This window comes from Mesoplodon mirus, assembly GCF_964341445.2.
Source record: "Mesoplodon mirus genome assembly, chromosome: 16".
Classification (NCBI taxonomy): Eukaryota; Metazoa; Chordata; class Mammalia; order Artiodactyla; family Ziphiidae; genus Mesoplodon; species Mesoplodon mirus.
In genome coordinates, this window is record NC_138992.1 from 7,813,364 (window position 1) to 7,834,969 (window position 21,606).

General features: G+C 45.3%; 1 protein-coding gene across 1 annotated transcript in view; it reads left to right on the top strand.

The window, feature by feature from the left end:
• Positions 1-2,741: 2,741 nt before the first annotated feature.
• Positions 2,742-21,606, top strand: part of ST3GAL1 (ST3 beta-galactoside alpha-2,3-sialyltransferase 1) — a 114,520-nt gene continuing 95,655 nt past the window's right edge. The window contains exon 1 of the mRNA XM_082601581.1: positions 2,742-2,947. The gene's annotated coding sequence lies outside the window, so the exon portion shown is untranslated. The remainder of the gene's footprint in view (positions 2,948-21,606) is intronic.

Consider the following 21,606-nt stretch of genomic DNA (forward strand, 5'->3'; position numbering starts at 1 on the left):
TACTGGGGCTCAAGGTAGTTGAAGGGGGTGGGGGGGTCCTGATCAAGAGGTGAGGGCCTGACTCCACTTTGGATGGTTTACATATGGCGATGACATGTAAGAGTCCTTATGAAGAAAGTTCCACGGCTACATATGAATGAGTGTAGAAGTGAGTAAAAGAATGAATACACACAAAGCCCGAAGATTACAAAGTCTCTATGGCCCCATCTCTCTCTAGTTCAACAGCCGGGTGTTTTATTGACCAGTGGCAAGCTCTACACATGACTGTGGTGTCAAGAGTGGTAATGTCTCCACCCAAAGCCAACACCTCCCACAGATTTGTAGAGCCCAAATGTACCAACATGCAAGTCACTATTACTCTGCTTAGTCATCTCATTGTCGTTCACAGGGTGCTTCACAGTTTGTAAAGCACATTCATATGCATGGTCGTATCGTGATGTGTTGTCAGTTTTACCAAGATTGTGGTTTCAGGGTTTAGGAAGCTCCATTTTCATGGGCCCACCTTCTCACTGACACCCTCACACCAGCCCCTCTGAGGCTCTGGAAACTTCCATTTGCCCTTAAAGGCCAGCTTGAGTGCCACCATCTCTGGGAAGCCTCACACCATCCCGTTGCTGTTTGGCCCCTCTTCCTCTGAGGCCCATCTGACTCTAGCCCTGGTGAAGCATGTTCCAAGTTTTGTTGCTATCTAGCTGTTACTCATCTCCCCTCCAATCACAAAAGCAAATGGTTCACTTAACACCTAAATGGATAAAAAATGAAGGATGTATGAATGCATGAACAAATGAATGGACCAATGACTAAATGCATGAGAACCTGGTTTCTTGTATTACTCAACTTCCTCTTCCTCCCTGATTCCCTAAGTAAAGTCAGTCCCACCCTCATGCTCACCATACATCAGGTTTATGAGGGCCTGCTATGTGCCTGGGACAACAACAGGTACAAATGACACGGTGGTGAACAGGAAAGTCAAGTGTCTCTGCCCTCGTGGAGTTTCTACTTTTCGTGTACACAGTCAGAGCACTTCTCAGAGGGAATGGTCTGCCCCTGTATTGATGTGTGTCTTTCCAAATCTCCGTGGAGATCAGGACTACGTCTTGTTAATCTTCATACCCCCAGCACCCAGCTCAACACCTAGTGAAGGTTAGGTGCTCAGTAAATGTTTGATGGATGAATGTTGACACCCATCACAAGCCAGGTTCTTTGCTCGATCCTATTTCTGGGTTATATCCAGGACCTAGGACTAAACTGTAAACACATCTCCTAACATTCAGGAATCTCAAGCAGCACCCTGAGCAATGAATATTTTTATTTTTCAATATTTACACTGTTTACCTTCAAGACAGAGGCATTAATAAATCCCATTCAGTGTGCCTGCATGAGTGTCTGTGTGTGTGTGAAGCTATAGTTTCTGTCACCTGGGACCATTGCGGAGCCCTTGTGTCATGACATGTGTGATGTGTCTGGTGTGTGGCAGGGGGTCAGGAAGTGCCAGCATCCTCCCCTCGGCCATTCTCAGCAACCCCTCAGTATCAGCCTCCTGGCTTGGGGCTTAGGGAGTAAGAGGTGATTTGGAGAAATTTAAAGCCAAGCTGGAACAACCTTATGGATTAAAATCACCACCCATGCGTTGGAACTGATATTGCTTCTACAAGGCAGAGCAGAAGATGAAAAAAAAAAAAAAAAAACCACGAAAGAAGATAGTCAAAAATATTAGAACCTCAATGTTCACAGCAGCTCTATTTACAATAGCCAAGACGTGGAAGCAACCTAAGTGTCCACTGACAGAGGAATGGATAAAGAAGATGTGGTACATATATACAACGGAATATTTCTCAGCCATAAAAAACAATGAAATAATGCCATTTGCAGCAACACGGGTGAACCTAGAGATTATCGTCATACTAAGTGAAGTAAGTCAGAGAGAGAAAGACAAATATGATATCTCTTATATGTGGAATCTAAAAATAAAATGTTACAAGCGAACTTATTTACAAAACAGAAATAGACTCACAGACAGAAAACAAATTTAAGGTTATCAAAGGGGAAAGTGGGGGAGGGATAAATTAGGAGTTGACTAACAGATACACGCTACTATATATAAAATAGATAACCAGCAAGGACCTACTGTATAGCACAGGGAACTCTATTCAATATCTTATAATAACCTACAATGGAAAAGATTCTGAAAAAGAATTTATACATATATATAAAATTCACATTTTATATATATTATATAATTATATAATTTATATTTATATATATAATATATATATATATCTGAGTCACTTTGCTGTACACCTGAAGCTAACACATTATAAATCAACTATACCTCAATAAACTATAGTTTTTGTTTTCTTCTTGTTTGGTAGGATCGAGTCTGACTCTCCAGCCACTGCATAACCAACTCCACTTCTTCAGTTTAAAGTGCTGATCTGATTCTGGAAAAGAGTCTCTGTCATTCATCCTTTCATCCCTATTCCTGTATTTAAGTGAGTGTTGGTTGAACATTTACTATGTACTTGGGTAGTGTTGGCAAACTAGTTCCACCAAGGGCCGGAGAGTAAATATTTTAGGTTTTGCGGTTTACAGGGTCACTGTCACAATTCCTCAGCTCTGCCACTGCAGCAGGGAAGGAGCTACACAATCTGTAAATAAATAAGTGAGGCCGCTGTGTGCAATGAAACTTTATGTATAAAAACAGGTGGAGGGCCAGATTCGGCCCACGGGTCACCCCTGCACTGGGACCACTAGGTACTGGGGAAGCAGAGGTGATCAGTTCCCCTGGAGAATTTCACAGAGAATGAAATAGGCAAATGCAGCGCCCTGTGCTTAGGCTTCTAACAACGAAGGTCCTTCGAATAAGAGAAAGGAAGCGAGGCAGGCACTTCCTGGGAGGCACAGAGAAGGACTGACAGAGGAGAGGACTTTGACTGGGTCTTGCGAGGTAAGTAGGAGTTCACCAGGCAAAGGGCAAAGAATATTACAGGTGGAAGGAACAGCATATGCAGAAGCATGGCGGCTGGAGAGAGTGCTGCGAACTTGGCTCGAGGCCACCACCTCAGCATCCTGTTCCTGCCCTGCCTGCCTTCTGCTGTATTCTCTGTACTTTTGGTGTATTCGCTGATCGTTTTATTTAACTCACTGGCTTATGGGTGGCCCTACCTCTGGAGTGTGAGTGCTACGAGGGCAGGAATGACCTGCACCGTGGGGTGAAGTGTCACCTCTCTGTTTTCCCAGCGCCCATGGCTGCTCCCACCACGGCAGTCATCATACTGGGGACAGTCGTCTGTTCCTGGGTCTGCCTTGTTCCCTTGCCGTGAGCCATTCAGAGCAAGACCCAGGGCTTCTTGATCCATGTGTGTCACCCCTGCACCTCGGTCCATGGCTGGGGCTCGGCACATACATGCTGTGGGGAGAATCAATGCAAGTGACTCAGCGTGGGGAAAATGAGGCAGGAGAGGATGCTGGAGGGGGTCAGGACTCAGGTCATGGTGGCCGTGTGTGTCACAGGCAGGTGCTGGGATGTTGACCCGGATGTGCCGAGACACAGGTTACTCCCTTTGCAGAAGGAGTACGCGCTCAGGGGACAGTCCCATAAACTGACAGTGTTAATGCAGGTGGCGGAGGCGAGGGCGTGAAGAGCGCCAAGGGCAGGGCTACTACACCCCCAAGGAGGGAGCTGGGCTGTTTGGGAGCAGTGGGGCGGGGCAGGTAGCCAGAGCGTTGCTGCAACGCCTGAGGGCCTGGAAGAAACTCGTTACTGAAGAACGAGGCTTTAGGAAAACACAGAACTGACATTTCGTCCCATGTTGTAGGTCATTCTTGTCCCCAGAGAACTCGCATCCATGTCCCCCTAAACTACGGAGGCAGGCCTGCCCCTTGGGGACCGAGGACTTACAAGCTGTGACGTGCGGCAAGTCACACCACTACTTAGCCCCTGTTTCTCATCTGAAAAACAGAAATAACCATGACACCCCTGTCCTGGCTTGGGCTCCCTGGGGAGCAAACTCTGAGGAAGAGATTTAGGCGCCGGCCGGGCGTTAGGGAGTGGGCGCATCCATCCCGCGGGGAGGAAGAAAGCTGGAGGGGCCGCGGGAGGAGCTGGACTGTGATGGGGTCACAGTGAAGGCTTCTGGGCTCTGGGCTGCATAGTCCTGAGGGGAGGAGGACCTCATGGGAATGGGGCCATTTCTCAAATAGTGAAATGACTCTTTCTGGCTCCACCTTGGGGAAAAAAAAAATGAAGATCTTCAAGAAAAACCAGGGAAGCTTGAAGTTCTCAGTCTTCAATAACGAGTCTGTCACAGGCACTCGTAGCATTACAGCAACCGGAGGACCAATCCAGCTCTCCCATTGAACAGATGAGAAAACTGAGGCCCAGGGAGAAAAATGGCAGAGCTGGGTCAAGGGTACAAGTCTCTGGACTGTCAAATGGGTGTCTTTTCGTGTCAGCCTGCCATGTCAACATGCCTTCTTTTTCTGCCAAGTTTCACTCAAAGGTGGAAACAAGTCAAACTCAATCCAGCAAGGCATCTAAAAGTCCTTAGGATGTGGTCTAGGGACTGAGCTCTCTGGTGTGGATTGGCATAAATCTGCCCACAGATTCCAGCTCTATCACTCACGTTGTGTGATCTTGGAGAAACCACTCACCTTCTGCACCTGTCCTCTCATCTGTAAAATGGGCATGGTGATACCAACCTACCTCAGAGAATTGTTGCAAGAATTTAATAAATACTCTGTGGATAAAGTGCTTGGCCTAGAGCCCCGCTCACTGGAAGCACCCCAAAATAACAGCTGCTACCATTATTATATGTTTTTGGTGCGGGCCCGGCACTGAGAATCTTGGGGCAGGTGAATGATCTCTCCCTTCGTGGGACTTATGATAAAGAGCTAAGATTTAGAGCTGGGGATGAATACTTAAAGGCAAAGATCAGGGAGGGTGTAATTAAGTGACTTTGTATGAGGCAGTGAGTAACACAGAGCTTATAAGAGAGGAGGAAATGCATAGGGTTGACTTCAGACTGACATAAAATGTACATTTGACATCATTTTATTTCTTATTAGAAATATCTCGTAATCATTTGATATTAGATGCATTTTCATCAAAATGTCAAAGCAGTTCAGCAAGGCAGGCAATCATTCCCCTCTTACAGAATAGGGGACATGGGCTCGGAGAAACCAAGCGACTTGCCCAAAGTCACACAGTTAGACATACTCAGGACTGTTTTTAATGAAAAAAGAACGTTTATTGGTATTCTTTAGTTCTTCTGATAGTTTTTTTCCATTGTGGTGAAATTAACCATTTTATTTAAAGTGTACAATTCAGTGCCATTTGCTACATTCACTGTGTTGTACAAATTCCATGTCTAGGTAGTTCCAAAGCATCGTCATCACCTCAAAATAAAACCTCTTACCTATGAAGCATTTATTCCCTATTTCTTCCTCCCCTAGGCCCTGGCAACCACCATTCTGTGTTCTATTGGTCTGATTTACCAATTCGAGATATTTTATATAAATGTAATCATACAATATTTGTCCTTCTGGAACTGGCTCGTTTCAGTTAGCTAATGTTGCCCAGTTTCATCCAACTTGTAGCATGTATCAGAACTTCATTCCTCTTTATGACTGACTAATATATCTCATTGCATGTATAGACCACAATTTGCTGATCCATTCATCCATTGATGGACATTAGGGTTGTTTCCACCTTTTGACTATTGTGAATAATACTGCTATAAACATCTGTGTGCAAGAATTTGTTCAATTCTTTTGGGTATGTATCTAAGAGTAGAATTTCTGGGTGACATGCTAATTCCATGTTTGACTTTTTGAGGAACCCCCAAACTGTTTTCCACAGTGGCAGGACCATTTTACATTCTCATCAGCAGTATATGAGGGTTCCAATTTTTCCACATTCATGACAACTCTTGCTATTTTCCTTTTTTACAATCTTTACATTCATCCTAGCAGGTGTAAAGTGGTAGCTCATTGTGGTTTTGATTTGCATTTCCCTAATGCCTAACGACATGGAGCATCTTTTCCTGTGCTTGTTTGCCATGTGTCTACCTTCTTTGGAGAAATATCTATTCCAATCCCTTGCCCATTTTCTAATTGAGTTGTTTGTCTTTGTGTGTGTGTGTGTGTGTGTGTGTGTGTGTGTGTTCCATCATAAAAGTCCTTTCTATATTTTGGATACTAGACCCTTATCAGATATATGCTTTGCAAATATTTTCCCCCATTCTGGAGGTTGTACTTTCACTCTCTTGATAATGTCCTTCGATGCACAAAAGTTTTTCATTGTGATGAAGTCCAAGTTCTCTGTTTTCTTCCATTGCTCATGCCTGTGGTATCATCAGGGCTGATATTTAGACCTGGGTCCTCTTGCAGAAAATTGAGGTCCCTTCTGACCAACACAGCAGCCTTTGGAGGGCCGGTGAGAGGAACCTACATTGGACGTGAAATGAGCCTGGTCCTGAGGGAGTAGGGGGCTGCCAGTGGGAAAAGCTGTGTGAACAGAAAGACCGAGGTGAGGGGAGGGCTCCCTGAGCAGCTTCTGCCCTCTCTGTTGGGCTGAGGAGGGGTCCCAGTTCCAGATGCTGGAGGGAGCTGTACAGCAGGAGGGCCTTGGAAGGGCCCTGCCCAGACAGGAGGGCAAATCTCTAAAGAGAACCTTGGGGGCAGGGAACTAGGGGCAGCCATGAGACCACGCGGGGAGGCGGCGACAGCAGAGGAGAGGGGAGAAAGGACAGGAGAGAGGAAGAAGAAGGGGAACATCAGTCTGGGGGAGGGACAAGAACAGGTGGGAAAAGAAAGTGCTTTGCCAAACTCTCAAGCACCAGGTCCGCATTCCACCTGGGAAAATGAGCAAAACAGGGGACCTCGGGCTCCAGTCTGTGGCCGCCAGGGGTGCCCTGAGGGGGCTTGGAGTGAGGGCTTGCCTTTGAGAATGATTTCAGACCCAGATACATGTACAAACGTGTCGTGTCTTTACACACGTTAGCTCATTGAATCTTCCCGCTAGCTCTATGGAGTAAGTATTTATTTTCTCTACTTTACAAGTAAGGAAACTAAGATGCTGAGAGCCAAAATAACTTGCCAAACGTCACATTACCGACAAGGGACAGACCAAGATTTGGACTCTGATATCCTGATCCCTAGCCTCGGGCTCTTTCTGCTATAACCCAGCTACAGTTAAATCCACAGTGATGCTGAGTAAATCCTAGAGGCCATTCGGATGCAGAGCGCTGTGCACACAGGTGTGGGGTGGAGATGCTTGCTACTCAAAGTGTGGTCCGTGGACCACCAGTGTCTGTATCCCCTGAGAGCTGGTTAGAAATGCAAAATCTCAGAACTGCTGAGTCCGGATCTGCATTTTTTTTAACAAGAACCCTGAGGGGTTTGTATAACAGTTTGGGAAACATTTGTCAATGCCATATCATTTCAGACTTTCAAGAAGAATTTTTACCATTAGGAACAAAGATAATAATAAAAGTCATCATCATACTTAAGCTTAGCATCCTGAGTCAACCGCAGACCTCCCAAACTTGGAAATATCATTTAACCAGAAAAGATTATAATCTGTTTTGCTTATCAGCCAACAGCTGACCTCGAAACCTTTGGCAAGACAAGATGTTCTCTCCCAGTGAGATCAATAGTACGCTTCTGGTGGTGTATTTATCTAGCTAGCATTTCTGACATATGTCTCTGCTTTATCTGAATTTCTGACTTAGCTTGACCCTAGAGCACATTGACACGTACACAACAGTCCAGTGTTTCTCTTTGGAAGTCCCCTGTGTTCCCACAGTGGCCTTGCCTCCTGCCCTTGCCCTGCAGATAAGACAGCTGTGTCCCACCTGCAATTCTCTGGGCGAATTGGGATCCAACATTGGCTGAGTCCTTACTGCCTTCAATTCTTTGAGAATCTTCTGGACTTGACTGAGGTCCTTTTCAGACCTTCTTTGCCAGCTCTGCTGGGAGTCGAGACTGCTAGGTGAGTAGACCCACCTGTCTCAGCGTAAGTGTAGGTCATGCCAAGCAGACTTTTCCTCCGCTCTCCAGGATGGCAGGGGAGGAGTGTAGCTGGTGGGTTAGGACCCAGGATGGGATCTCAGGGGCCAGCTAGGGAAGGCAGAGGTCAGGAGAGAACAGCCTTGAAAACCTAACGCTCTAAGGTCGTACAGAACTGAGACTGGATCCGGTTCTGCTTCTTATTTGCTGGGTGACGCTGGGTAAATGACTTATCCAGGCTGAGCCTCCCAGCTCTCATCTATAAAATGGAATTATGATGTCCACCTCTGGGGGTTCAACTAGATAATATAAATGAAGTACTGGACACCAGGCCTGTCACATACAGACTCTCAATAAGAGGGAGTTTGTAATTTGATTATAGAGTAGGTCATTGAGGGACAGAGCTCACAAATGTCCTGAATCTTCCAATTCTTAAAACACACACTCACACAGAGAGACATGTTGTCCTGCACAAAATTCAATGAAGAATAACTGAAAAAATTAAAAGTTATATGACTTCTTCAGATATTTAATACAACAGTGGCCCACAGGCCAAATCCACCCATGGCATATATTTTTTGTGGTCCACAAACAAAAATAAATTTTATACTTTTAAAGAAAATTTTGCTGGTCCTTGATTAGAGAATAGTCCTAAGAACAGCCTCCTGTATCGAGTGCATACCATGTGCACAGTTACCTTCACGGATAGTCTTGGTCAGTCTTCCCAGGAAACCAGCAAGACCCCATCGCTGTCTCATTTTGCCGATGAGAAAACCAAGGCTTAGAAAGCCTAAATAATTTGACCAGAGCCACAAAGCTAATGAGTGGCCAAGCCTGGATGGAGTGTCACTGCTCTAAACAAATAACTTTATCGTGGACCTTCTGAAGTGATTTGATAAAGAGTCTAAACCAAGAAAGGGAAATCCATGAATGCCAAGAGTCCACTCAGCAGCCTGAAGGAGAGGACATGGCTAGTGGGGAGACTCACATCCAAGGCCCCATCAGGGAGACTAAGTCAGCTGAGTCAGGAGTGAAGAAGGTCTGGCTCATCACAGAAGCAAAGAGCAGGAGAGACCTGGGCGGCTGTTTCACACCTGGGCTGGGCAGTGGAGTTGGGGTGTTAGGAGAAGACAGTGGGGCATGTGGAGTGCGCTTTGTGGATTATTTCCTCAACTTGATTTATCTCCACTCCATTATCAGCACCCCACCCAGGTGCTAGGCACATGCCAGGTGCCTTGAGAATGCAAAGGTGAGGAAGGCCTACTTCCTGCCTTGAGGTCACACTAGTGGGTAGAGGAGAACAGACTGCAGACATGAGGTCTGTGTCAACGAGCTGCAGTTCAGGTGCGATGGAGGAAGCATAGGTGAAGCCCTACTGGGCAAATAAGGAGGAGAGGGACCCACGGACTTGCTCGTTGGCATCTGCTTCCCTCCTCTTCCCTTCCTTCCTCCCTCACTAATATTTTCTGAGCCCAGTACAGTGATGGATGCCGAGGAAAACACAAAGAAGCAGCAGACCCATTCTCTGCCCTCATAAGCTCCTGAAATCCTGAGGGGAAGACATGGAGCAGGGCTCCAGAGCAGCGTGGTGGAGGTGTGTGCAGGCACCGGGCAAGTTGGAGGAGCCTCCGGGTGGAGTGGTTCCTAAAAGCATGTCAGGCAGGGTTGAAAAGACTTTACTAACAAGATTCCATTTAATCTGCATCTCCAAGTAACACAGTCAGAGCAAGGACTCCAAAAAATGCAAATGTGGGCTCCCCTGGTGGCGCAGTGGTTGAGAGTCCGCCTGCCGATGCAGGGGACACGGGTTCGTGCCCTGGTCTGGGAAGATCCCACATGCCGCGGAGCGGCTGGGCCCGTGAGCCATGGCCACTGAGCCTGCGTGTCCGGAGCCTGTGCTCTGTGGCGCAAGAGGCCACACAGTGAGAGGCCCGCGTACTGCAAAAAAAAAAAAAAAAAAAAAAAAAAAATTGCAAATGCATTGTCGCAACAACAGACTGCAGGGCCGCTGCGTACAGTTCTGCAGATTGTGCACTGCGTAAAGGGGATGAGTGTGAGCTGAAATCCAGCCCTCCTTCTTCTGGCCAATTTGTGTGTTCTGGTGCAAGCCTACACCTGCCCAAAGCAACTGGGGCTTTTCTTCTCACGAAGGGGCCACCCACCCCCCAAGCTGTGGGGCTGCACCCACCTACCAGGTGCATCTTTTTCAGATCACGTAGAGACTCCATATAAGTTAGCAATGTCCCAACTCTGTGAGGATTTAGAAGGAGCCAGGCCTGGGTGGTCCTGGAGATTGAGACATTTTCACCTTTAAAGCGCAGAGAAAGACAAGACAAATATCCATCCTGAGGTTTTACAGATGGGGTGTCCCAGGCCCCAGAAGGAAGCCCAACTTGCCCAGGGGCCACATGATTTGTTAGCGGCACAATTCAGAGTAAAACTGACCCCTATGTTTGGCAGGCTTCCCTCTAAGCCCTGCAGTCTCTGAGAGTGTCTCTCAAAATGCAGGAAAGAGGACAAGGAAAGTAGCACGTCGGGGGTCTTTCCCCAGCTTCACAAACCGTGACTGGGCTGCAGGATGGTGCCATGTCTTTATGACTTCTTGGAAACTCAAATTCCCTGTAGTCAGGAGTCTCTCAAATTCTTCATAAATGGCATCATATCATTGATAACTATATTGAGTACATGCCCAGTGAAAATAATAATAGCAGCAAGAGCAGCAATAAATTGGGGTAATTTTCTAGTCAACTTCTGTTTTTCGAATATAGTGCTACATTTCAAAGGTCTTTTATATAGAAGCCAGGGGTAACGCATATTGGGTGAAGAGGAATCAAAAGAGAGGTATTTCCATCAAGGATCCCTAGAATAGGGTGTGCTGGGATGCTGGGAATGTCACATAGTCTGATGGAGGTGGCATTTCTGTACGTAGGTGCATCCTTATGTAAAATGCATTGAGCTTTACACTGAAGATTCACGCGCTCTATATAAAGGTATTTCCACCATAGGCAGTTGACATGTCTTGTCTGATTTCATCCTCCACAGGCACAGCTGCGTAGAATTGTTGATGGGTTTACAGAGGAGGAAGCTCAGCTCTGCCACTCACCAATGCAAGCTCAGACAGTCTCCCGGAAATGCCGCTTCCTTACCTGAAAGTGGTTCCTGCTAAATTAGATTATATGGGATTGTCTGTAAACCCTTGGTCACCCCTCCAGCCCTGCTTTGTCTGCACATCACCCTAATCGAGGTGGATGCCACTGTACGCTGATGCACTGAACCACAGGAGGCTGTTGGGACATTAGGGTGGATCCCATCTGGACAGCGCTGCTCGTGTCCTGCAGTTAGCAAGTCAAAGCTCCTACTACTTGCCCCACGACAGGCCAATTAGTCGAGAGACCAGGCATTAGGGCAAGGAATAGCGACTTTATTTGGAAGGCCAGCAGCAGAGAAGATGGTGTCCCAAAGAACCGTCTTACCCGAGGTAGAATGCAGGCTTCTTTCACACTGAAAGAGGAGGGGCTGTGGTTGGTTGTTGCAACTTCTTGGTGCCAGAATCCTTTGCTCTTGCGGCTGTCCACCTAGGTCAGGTCACAATGTTCCTATAAACCTCCAAGAGGACAAATGTTATTCTCTGTTCTGCAACTTTTAATCTCTATATGAATGGAAAAGTGGTATACCTTTAAAGGTCAGAGCCTTGAGAATGGGTGATCCTGTATATTTCAGGCTGTAGGCAACATTCTTAACTTGCAGCCAAGGCAAGAGAATACAAAGGTTAAAGGAAAAGAAACAGATCCCATATGGAGTCGGATTTGTTCTTCCCTATTACACTGTCTTCTCCTTGTGCAGCTGCCTTTCCCTGAAAGCAACTTGAGCACTTAGAAGGGTGCGCAGGACATGTCCCTCCTGATTGTGTGAAGTGTTCCATGGCAAACCTCGATTAAGCAGTCATAAAACCATTTAAAAACCCCAGCTGGAAGGATAGGGCAGACCCACTATTTCCATGCTACTTGAAATGAGATTGTTTCCTCTTTTTTTTTTCTTTTTCTTTCTTTTCTTTTCTTTTTTTTTTTTTTTGCGGTAGGCGGGCCTCTCACTGCTGCGGCCTCTCCCGTTGCAGAGCACAGGCTCCGGACGCGCAGGCTCAGCGGCCATGGCTCACGGGCCCAGCCGCTCCGCGGCATGTGGGATCTTCCTGGACCGGGGCACGAACCTGTGTCCCTTGCATCGGCAAGCGGACTCTCAACCACTGCGCCACCAGGGAAGCCCGAGATTGCTTCCTCTTAATCCTGGAAAATATAGCGTGTATGTAAGTGAGTGTGTGTGAGGGAGAGAGAACAAGAATATGGTAGGCAAGCACTCCAAATGCCCTTTTATCTTGGAGCCTGTGCGCTTCCTTTTTTCTGCTGAGCTGTTAGTCTGGGCAAAGGACATGGACAAACGTGTACTCATTCAAAATGCTTCTCACGTGGCTAATCTGTGCAGGGGTTTGGAAGAGCTGGCAGGATGAGCCCAGAAATTAGGACAAGGCTGTGCGTCCTCCAAGAGGGTCAGGCTCTCCCTCTTCCCACTTCAGGCTCACGGTGGATGTAAATGAAATGTTCGTTGAATTGAACTGAGCAGAGAGAAGCTGAAAAATAATCCCTCTCGACTATGTTCCCCTGGAGATCAATCCAGGCACGCACGGGTACAACCAAGTCAAATCTCAAGTCACCCAGTCATTATTACTCTCCTATGATGAACCAGAAGAGGTTGTATTCAGTTATTCGTTTGTTTATTCAACAGACATTTATCTGTTGAGCTCCTGCATTTGTCAGAAACTGTGCTGGGCGCTGGGGTAGTTACAAAGAGGTAAACCCTTCACCCTCAAATAACTCAGGAAGAGGACACATTCCCTGATAAATGTAACACAATGTGCTCACTCCCAAGGCTCCTGAAACCTGCAGGAGGGGCATTTTAGCTGGGGGCACGTGGGAGGCATGCACATAAGTTGCAAACTAATCTCTGTTTACGTTCAGAAGAGCAAAGGGAAGAAAATGGGCATTGGTTAAATTCCATCGTGTTCCTGGCTTTGAACTAGGGGTTTTTACATAGTTTGTCTGGTTGCACTTCATAAGACTCTTGCAAAGGCAAGGGTTTCCCCCTCATTTTGCAGCTACGGACACAGAGTTTTAGAGAAGTGAAGATGACCTGTTCAAGGTCAGATAACTAGAATGTAGCCAATCAGGGTTTGAAGGGTAATTTTCCTGGCACCACTGCGGGGCGTAGAATGGAAAAGGTTGGTGGGTTGGGAGGCTGGCTGGGTAGCCCATCCCACAAAGAGTTTGCACTTTATCCTACAGACAGCTGTGTGGCTTGTCGGCTCAGGGGCCAGATTTGGGTTGTGGTAAGTGTCAAAAAGCAGCGAATGGAAGTGTAGAGCATGAAGTCTAGAGCTAGATGCCTGGCGGGTAATGTTGATTCCACCTCATACCAGCTGTGCCATGTGGGGCAGGTGACTCAGCTACTGTGAGCCTCATTTTCCTCATCTGCAAAATAGAGATAGTCACACCACTTCTTCTCTCCCAGGGCTGCTGAGAGGAGTGAATAAGTGGCACATTATCCTGTGAGAAGCAGTGCCCAGAACAGAGAAGTGCATAATGTATGTTAACAATTCTAATGAATATACAGCACCTAGCACCGTCTCTGGTACCTAAGTGGTATTTAATAAATGATCATTTTTCTTATCTTGTGTTTTACCAAAATTATCAAGTATCTACAACGCTTAATTGAGCTACAGTGAGCACAGTGAGTTAAAGAAGGGAGTATTGGTCAGCTACTGGTGCCATCTGGAGACGGGGGCATCGTTTATTCGTTGAGAATACACCTTTTTGGACAACTCAGAAGTTAGGGACCTAACCTAGGAGAATGCACTTTCTTGACTCGAGATGAGCTTCTGTGTCCCGCTGTGTGGCCGTGATGTGAGGGGCTGCACAGCCATTCACAGATCGCTCATGTTTATAACAGGGGGGTCTTTTCCATGGCTGGCTGGCTTGGAGCTGGTTAAAAGTTTCTTATTCTAGAGTGCTGCTTGAGAAGTACCCCAATTTTACTGCAAAATCTAGATACTTTTCCTTTGGCTCTACCACCAACCCATTGTGTCATCCTGGAGGTGTCCCTTTCCTGTTCATTTGCTTATTTGATCTTCATAATATCCCATTTAGTAAATGGGAAAGTGAGAGAAATGAAGAGACCTGCCTCAAATTACGGAGACAATTAGACTAAGGATGAAATAGGAATGAGAACCAGAAACTGGGAACTCCTGGCTAGGTTTGGATGTCAGGAGACTCCAACAGCTCCACAAGGCAGGGGTATCAGACGCCTTCCACCCCCAGGATGCAGACCAGCTCCCCACGGACCCCTCTGTGCACCCTGGGCCAATTTCCCACCCCAACTCTGCAGGGCTGTAGCCCCTCCCTTCATGACAACCTTCTCCAGGGGACGCTGCTGCTGCAGAGGTGAAAGACACCTGGAGCCTGGCCAAGACCGAAGCAGTAGCCCAGGAATGTAGGAGAGTGAATGCCCCAGGGAGCAAACCTTTGACCTATGTAAAGTGGGAGCCAATGGACTGCATTCTTCCCCCTACCCCCTCCCCTCCCCTCCCCAACTGTCTGTTTCCTGGTACTTCATAGGCCTCTTAGAGATATAGCCCCTCATGAATAAACAATACCAAATGGAGGCCAGCTCGGTGATGCACCTTGGGATTCATCCCCTTTCTTCCCTGCCCCCCACCTCCCCCTTTCTCTCTCTCCAGCTTCTTTGGAATTCTCTCTAGTCAAGTAGTAACACATAGGCTTTTGCTCAGCCTCCGCTCAGTGGGATTCTCAGAGAAAGTAATTTCACTCTCTTTATTATTAATTAGGATAGATAAAAGGCTGGAGGGAAGGAGGGAGAGAGAGGAGGGGGGAGAGATGGAGAGAAGAGGTGGCATTGACTGTAGATGAATATTGAAGAAGCATGATGAGTATTACAGGAGTTGAGACCAGTACAGTGGTTCAGGTTCAGTGCACAGACTCTACAGCCAACTGCCTGGGTTACATCCTTCTTTTGTTAATTACAAGCCTGTAATTGGCAAGTTACTGACCCTTCCGTTTCCTCATTTGTAAACTGTAGGTGATAATAATTTCTGCCTCATAGGGTTTCTGTAAATATTAAATGTTCTGATATTTGTAAAACACCTAGAACAGTGTCTGATATAGTATAAGCATTATGTGTTTATTAAACACGGAAATCAACAAATGCCTCTCCCTTGAACTGGTATGGAGGACTCTAAGGAAGTTAGTGAGTTTCTCTGGGCCACAGTTTCTTTATCAATAAAGTAAAAGGCTTGAGTTACAGTCGAGTATCTGACCATTTCTGATCCTGGATATTTTGAAGAGAACCCAGGTACTAATGCAAATCCAGCAGGGATGGTCTTCATGATCTTGTATAAATGGTCTTAAGTTTTATGTAAATTTTGCCATAATTAATCCTCACAAGAGGTCTATGAGGTTGCAGTGAGTTCCCTGCATTTTACAGATGAGAAAGAGAAGGCTCAGAGAGGTTAAGTAACTTGTGCGTGGTTACACAGTGAGCTGTGGGGGGAGAATGCAAACTTGGATCCAGTTGACTCAAAAGCCCTACCAAGTGATATCCTGTTCTAGGGCTGACAAACTATGACTGTATAGATCTAAGTTCTGGTGTTAAAGATGTGAAGAGTGGGCTGGTGGCATCTTGGCAATTTGTAGATTACTGACTGGGTGTCCTTCTGCATACTTGATGGCTTATGAGAAAAAGGGGGACAATTGCCCAATGGTCTGGGGTCGGAGTGTGAGACGAGATGGATTGATCTGTGGGCTGGAATATAAGGGTCCAGATAAGGAATGAAGCACGCATTTTGAAGGGAAAATACCATTTGGGTTAGAGTTCACTTATTTCTCTGTCTGCCAGATCCCATGTTGAATCTGGCCCATGGTGGATGCCCAGCACAGGTTTCCGTGGGACTATTTCAGCTTTCCCAACAAATTTGGATAGATGAATGCTTGGTTTGGGTTTCTTAAAGTTTTTTTTGTTTGCTTGTTTTTGGCAAGATCTCTCTATGTTACTGTGAAACACTTCATATTTTATTAAAGGAACGATTGCATAAAATAAATAAGACATGGTTTCTTTTGTCACCTTCTGAGAAGAATGGCAGTGGCAGAAATTCAGAGCCCCAGACTTTCTCTGTAGATCTGAAGGGGGACAAGGCTGAGGTCATCCTCCAATGACCATTGGAGGATGGAGGGGTCGGGGGAGTGAGGAAGAGAGACGTGCTCCAGTAATAGCATCTCCCTGCTTTGGGTCTCATTTCTGCAGAAGCCCAACCACTTCCCTTCAGTCCAAGCTAATAGCATTTGCTGTGAGTTTATTTTGATATTGTCACCACTGTCCCCAGAGAGTGACATTGACAGGCTTTCTTTTCTTTTTGCCTTGGTAGCACAGCACCAGATTCATTGCTCACGGGTATCAGAATCATTTCATCTTGACACCAAACCCTGGCATCTACAGATTCCAAGAAACATGCCTCTGCTTCTCGAGGAAGCTCAGACAGGTCCTTGAGTTGGGGCGACCAGGACATGACAGACCATCTGTTTGGCAGAGATTATTTAAGTGCAGGGTGGGCTTGGACTCAGATATGCAGAATGAGCAGTGGATGGATTTATTATTCTATTTAATGCATGGTTATTTGAGCACCTTTTTAAGCACTGGAGACCCAGCAGGGAAAAAGGATGATAGTCTCTATTTTCAGAGAGCATCGTTTAAAAGGAGATTCAGAAACTGAACCAACTGCCGCCCCCAACAACCGATTTCCAGCAGGAGTGATGCCCTAAGAGCCAGGCACAAGGAAGGAAAGCGTATCAGAGAAGGACAGTGTGGTCTGGGGAAGACCCTGTCCAGTAAATATTCAGGACCACCAGCTCTGGGTCAGGGACTAGGCTGCAGTGGGTACAACATGATGGAGAGACACACACACACACACCCGCCCACAAGGAGGTCACATCTGATGAGTGCAAAATGGGGTTACATATATAGTGCATAGAGCAGTAGGGACAGAGATTCAGCAGCATGCTTGGGGAAGTCAGGGACTGTTTCAGGGAAGACGGAGTGTGATATGAGGCTTGAAGATGTGTGGTCTGTGCCAGCTGGACAAGACAGCAAGGAAGGAAGGAAATACACAAAGATGTGGAGGCATGAGAGAGCATGGAATAAATAAGATGTAGCGGGAGTCTGGTACTTATGAAACACAAAATATGACTGGAAGAGGAGAGAAGGAGCAGAACTGGGAGTGGACAGGTAGCCAGAGGCAGTCCTGGACAGTCTGCATGCCATGCTGTGGAGTTGTCCCCTTTGTCCCGTAGATGAGGGGGGCTCATAGGAGAACACACTGAACGGTTCGGTGGAACATCCAGGTAGTCCTGAGACAGTGGTGGTGGTTTTCTTCTTCCCCGTCTCCATCTCATTCTTTTCCTCCTCGTCCTCTCCTTCTAAAGTTGACCCTTGTTGAATATATTGTACAATTACGAGTTTATTCCTCTGTCTTAACGAGACTCTTGTCATCATAGACCCTCCTTGGATATCTGTCCAGAAGTTGAGGTCACTATTCAGTACATGATCCTTATGGCCAGGGTGACAGGTGGGACTGGAGAAGGGAATCAGAGCACACAAACCAAGGAGGAGCCCTTAACACGACTGGATCCAATGGGTTTCAGGCCATGTCGCACGGAAGTGATCTTACGCAACTGTAGCAGATACAGGGGCCCAACGGGTCATCCCCCTCATCCATTGAGGATATCTATTTTTACACTGGGGTTTTTCCAGCCAGAAAATGTTGCTTGCAAGGAACAGAAATAGTGCATAGTTAAAAGGTAAGGAGGACACAAGGAATCCAATGGAAAACCGTGGGTTCATTCATATAATTGAAAGGAAAGCTCAGCAACTAGGTAATAATAATAATAAACATGTATTGACCACCTAGTATATGTCAGTTGCCATTCAAGAGCTTTACATGTATTAATTCACTTAATCTTTACAACAGTACTAAAGAGGACATTAGTATGATGCTAATTTTATACATTAGGACACTGAGACTCGGAGAGCTTAAGTAATGAACCCAAGGTCACACAGCGAGGCAGTGTCAGAGCCATGATTTGAACCCACAAAACCTGGTTTCTGAATCAGGGCTTTTCACGCCTGTGCTGAAAAACAGGAAGTAGGAAGGTAAAATTGAGTGTTCGAGGTAGAAGGAAATAAAGAATGATTGATGTCTTTGGAGACGTGTCACATGTGACGGGCCTAGCTTGGGATGCCTGCCATCTTGTAACTGAGGAAGGAGAGGGTCCCTTATCTGAAAGGCTCCCCAGACTACTTGGAATAAGGGAGAGTCATTTCTCAAAACAAGCCCAACACTGGATTCCACATAAGATTTAATTTGAGGCAACAAACAAAGAAACAAACACAAGAGAACTCCACGACTAAAAGAAAAAAGAAATTATCACCAGAGACCTCTTATTTGTATGTGAATAAATGAAAAGTTTTAAAAGTTGAACCTGTCAGTGTTTATTATTATTATAATTATTATTATCATTATTAGGCAGCTTTTGCACATAGAAAAATATTTAAGGTTGATTTTTTAAATGTATTAATATGAAAAAAATTTAGAAATCCATTTTGTTCCTTAGGCCTTTGAATTCAACTTACAATTCTCTTTTAGCATAGACTATATTTTAACAGTTACTATCAGGGAGTTGCTTATTCAATGTTTAAAGAAACCTAAATAACTTTAAACAATGGACCCAGATAAAACAACTCAATTCATTAAATCTCCTCCAATACTTATACCGATATGATAAACAAAAGCCTTCCTTAAGTATTCGGGGACCTCCCTGGTGGCACAGTGGTTAAGAATCCACCTGCCAATGCAGGGGACACGGGTTCGAGCCCTGGTCCGGGAAGATCCCACATGATGCAGAGCAACTAAGCCCATGTGCCACAACTACTGAGCCTGCGCTCTAGAGCCTGCGAGCCACAACTACTGAGCCCGTGTGCCACAACTACTGAAGCCCGCATGCCTAGAGCCCGTGCTCCACAACAAGAGAAGCCACCGCAATGAGAAGCCCGCGCACCACAATGAAGAGTAGCCTCTGCTCGCCGCACCTAAAGAAAGCCCACACAGCAATGAAGACCCAACACAGCCAAAAATAAATAAATAAATAAATTTTAAAAAAACCCTTCCTTAAGTATTCAAAACATCTAGTGAAACAATAAACTTAAAATCAAGTTTAAAGACTCTTAGATTCTTCTAAACAATCAAACATGGCAAATTTTCTTTCTTTAAATTTTCCAATAAAAATTTACAAGTCTATATTAAACTGCTGTTTGGTTACATTTTAAAGTGGCGTCATCAAGCTAATCTGTCTCTAATATGTCAAAAATATTTTTTTATTACACCACATACTTCAAATACCAAACATGTGCTGATTTTCCCACAAGTATTATTTCTGTGATTTACTTCCCCATCACTCGGTGTATTTCTACACTTTCCCAGGGCGAAAAAATGTTTAGCACTAGGAGAATAAACAAGTTGTTATAACATGTAAGTAAGTACCATCCTAAACTTAGGAGCTTATCAGCCAGAGTTTTCTGGCCAGAACCCAGGATCTGAGATGCAAAGACAACTTTTTTCTTCATAACAGTTGGCATGTTCAGTCTTTTCTGGTTACTATGGCAACAAGCAACTCTAAGTCCATGCTTTGCACATGGGATTAGGTTCTGCACTCCTGGCCCAGGTCAAAATTGAGTGATCTAACCCCTTTTAACCCTGCAGCACAGACTGCTCATTGTCCCCACATAGCGACTTCTTTCAACATACATTCCCAGGATAAAGACTACATTACCAGCATCCCTTGTAGCTAGGCAGCTGGGAGTGGCCTGGGGGATGAGATGTAAGCAGATATTGGTGTGGGCAATCTGTTGGAGATGTCCTGAAAGGTAAAGGACATGCTCTTATCTCTTTCTAAATGCCTGGAATAAAGATTTGATGGCTGGAGCTGCAGCAGCCAATTTGAACTAGGAAGTAAGCTTATGGACGGATGGTAGGCTCTATTGAGGAACAAGATAGATGAAGCCTGAGTCCCTGAAACAATAGAATGCCATATCAGCCTTCCTACCAGGACTTGTAAAAGAGAATTAACTTCTATCGGATTCAGCTACTGTTATTTCAGGTTTTCTGCAGCCCAACCTCATCCTAACCGCTACAGATACTATCATCTGATTTGCATAGATGAGATTCTGAATCTTTCCTCCATCAACAAGATTTTTTACCAGTTAGCTATTTTACTGCCTGATGGAATTCCACCCTCTCCCAGGTCTGGCTATGGACCACAGTCCTAAGGCACCCTAATGACTTAAATAATTTTACCAAATTGGCAGCCCAAATTACTAGCAGATGTCACGTCTCTTAAAACTGATGCCATAGCTCCCAACACAATCTTAAGGTAGATATAGCTGCCTCCAGGATCATTAAGTGCAGATTATTAAGTGCAAGAAGCTAATATTAATTTATAAATACTTAGTACATTGATACACATAAAAATAGCAATAGCTAAACTTACTATACTTACTATGTGCATGGTGTATTTAATAATTATCTTCTTCTTTAACCTTCCCAACAATCCAAGAGGGTTGATCCTATCATTATCCTTATTTTAGACACAAGCAAGCTGAAGCTAAATGTTTTGCCCAAGTTCATACATGCAGCTCCACCCTATAAACCACTGAGTTATAGAGGTACTCCAGCCCTTGTGCATTCTCTGTATTGTTTTAATTACCAAAAGAGGGGGGAATAAAAGATGTTTGCAGATTTAGTCTCAAGGAAAGTTAACCTATTAAACTATCAAAAATACAGAGAAATAATTTCAGGGCCTCTTTTTTTATTTCTCATTAACATATATTGATGCCATCTTCATTCTTTTAAAACATGGAACACTTATATCCCAAATTTGAATATTTAGGCTTGGTTTCAACTGGGAAAAATCACTCACTCTCCTTTGGGGGAAAAAATAGGCAAACTCAAATTTTGAAGGCCACCACCATGGGCATGTATTTTAAAAAAGGAAGAAGTACAAGGCTTTCTTCCCTCAGAGAGAAGCTGCTGGCCCGGCAAAGCCCAGATACTGGGCAACTCTTAAACTGTGTGACTTTCTATTCTCATTTATAAAACATCTGCAGGAACATTGACAAGTATCATATGCATTCGAAAGATACTTAAATGAATAATGGTCATCATTTATTGAATACTTAGTAAGTATCTGGCAGTGAAACAGTAACTTTTTATATATAATCTTTCTCCTTAAAAGGTCTCTGAGAGGCACGTACCACATGCCCATTCTGCAGATGGAAACTAGAAGGCTCAGAAAGCGTGAATCATCTGACAAGCAGCTTCAGCACACATATCGGAGTCCAGAGCCCCGCCCTGCACCTCTATGCTTGGCTGCTTCCTTTAGCAAGCAGGGCTACATTTCACCCTTCTCGGTCTGTTCTTTCACT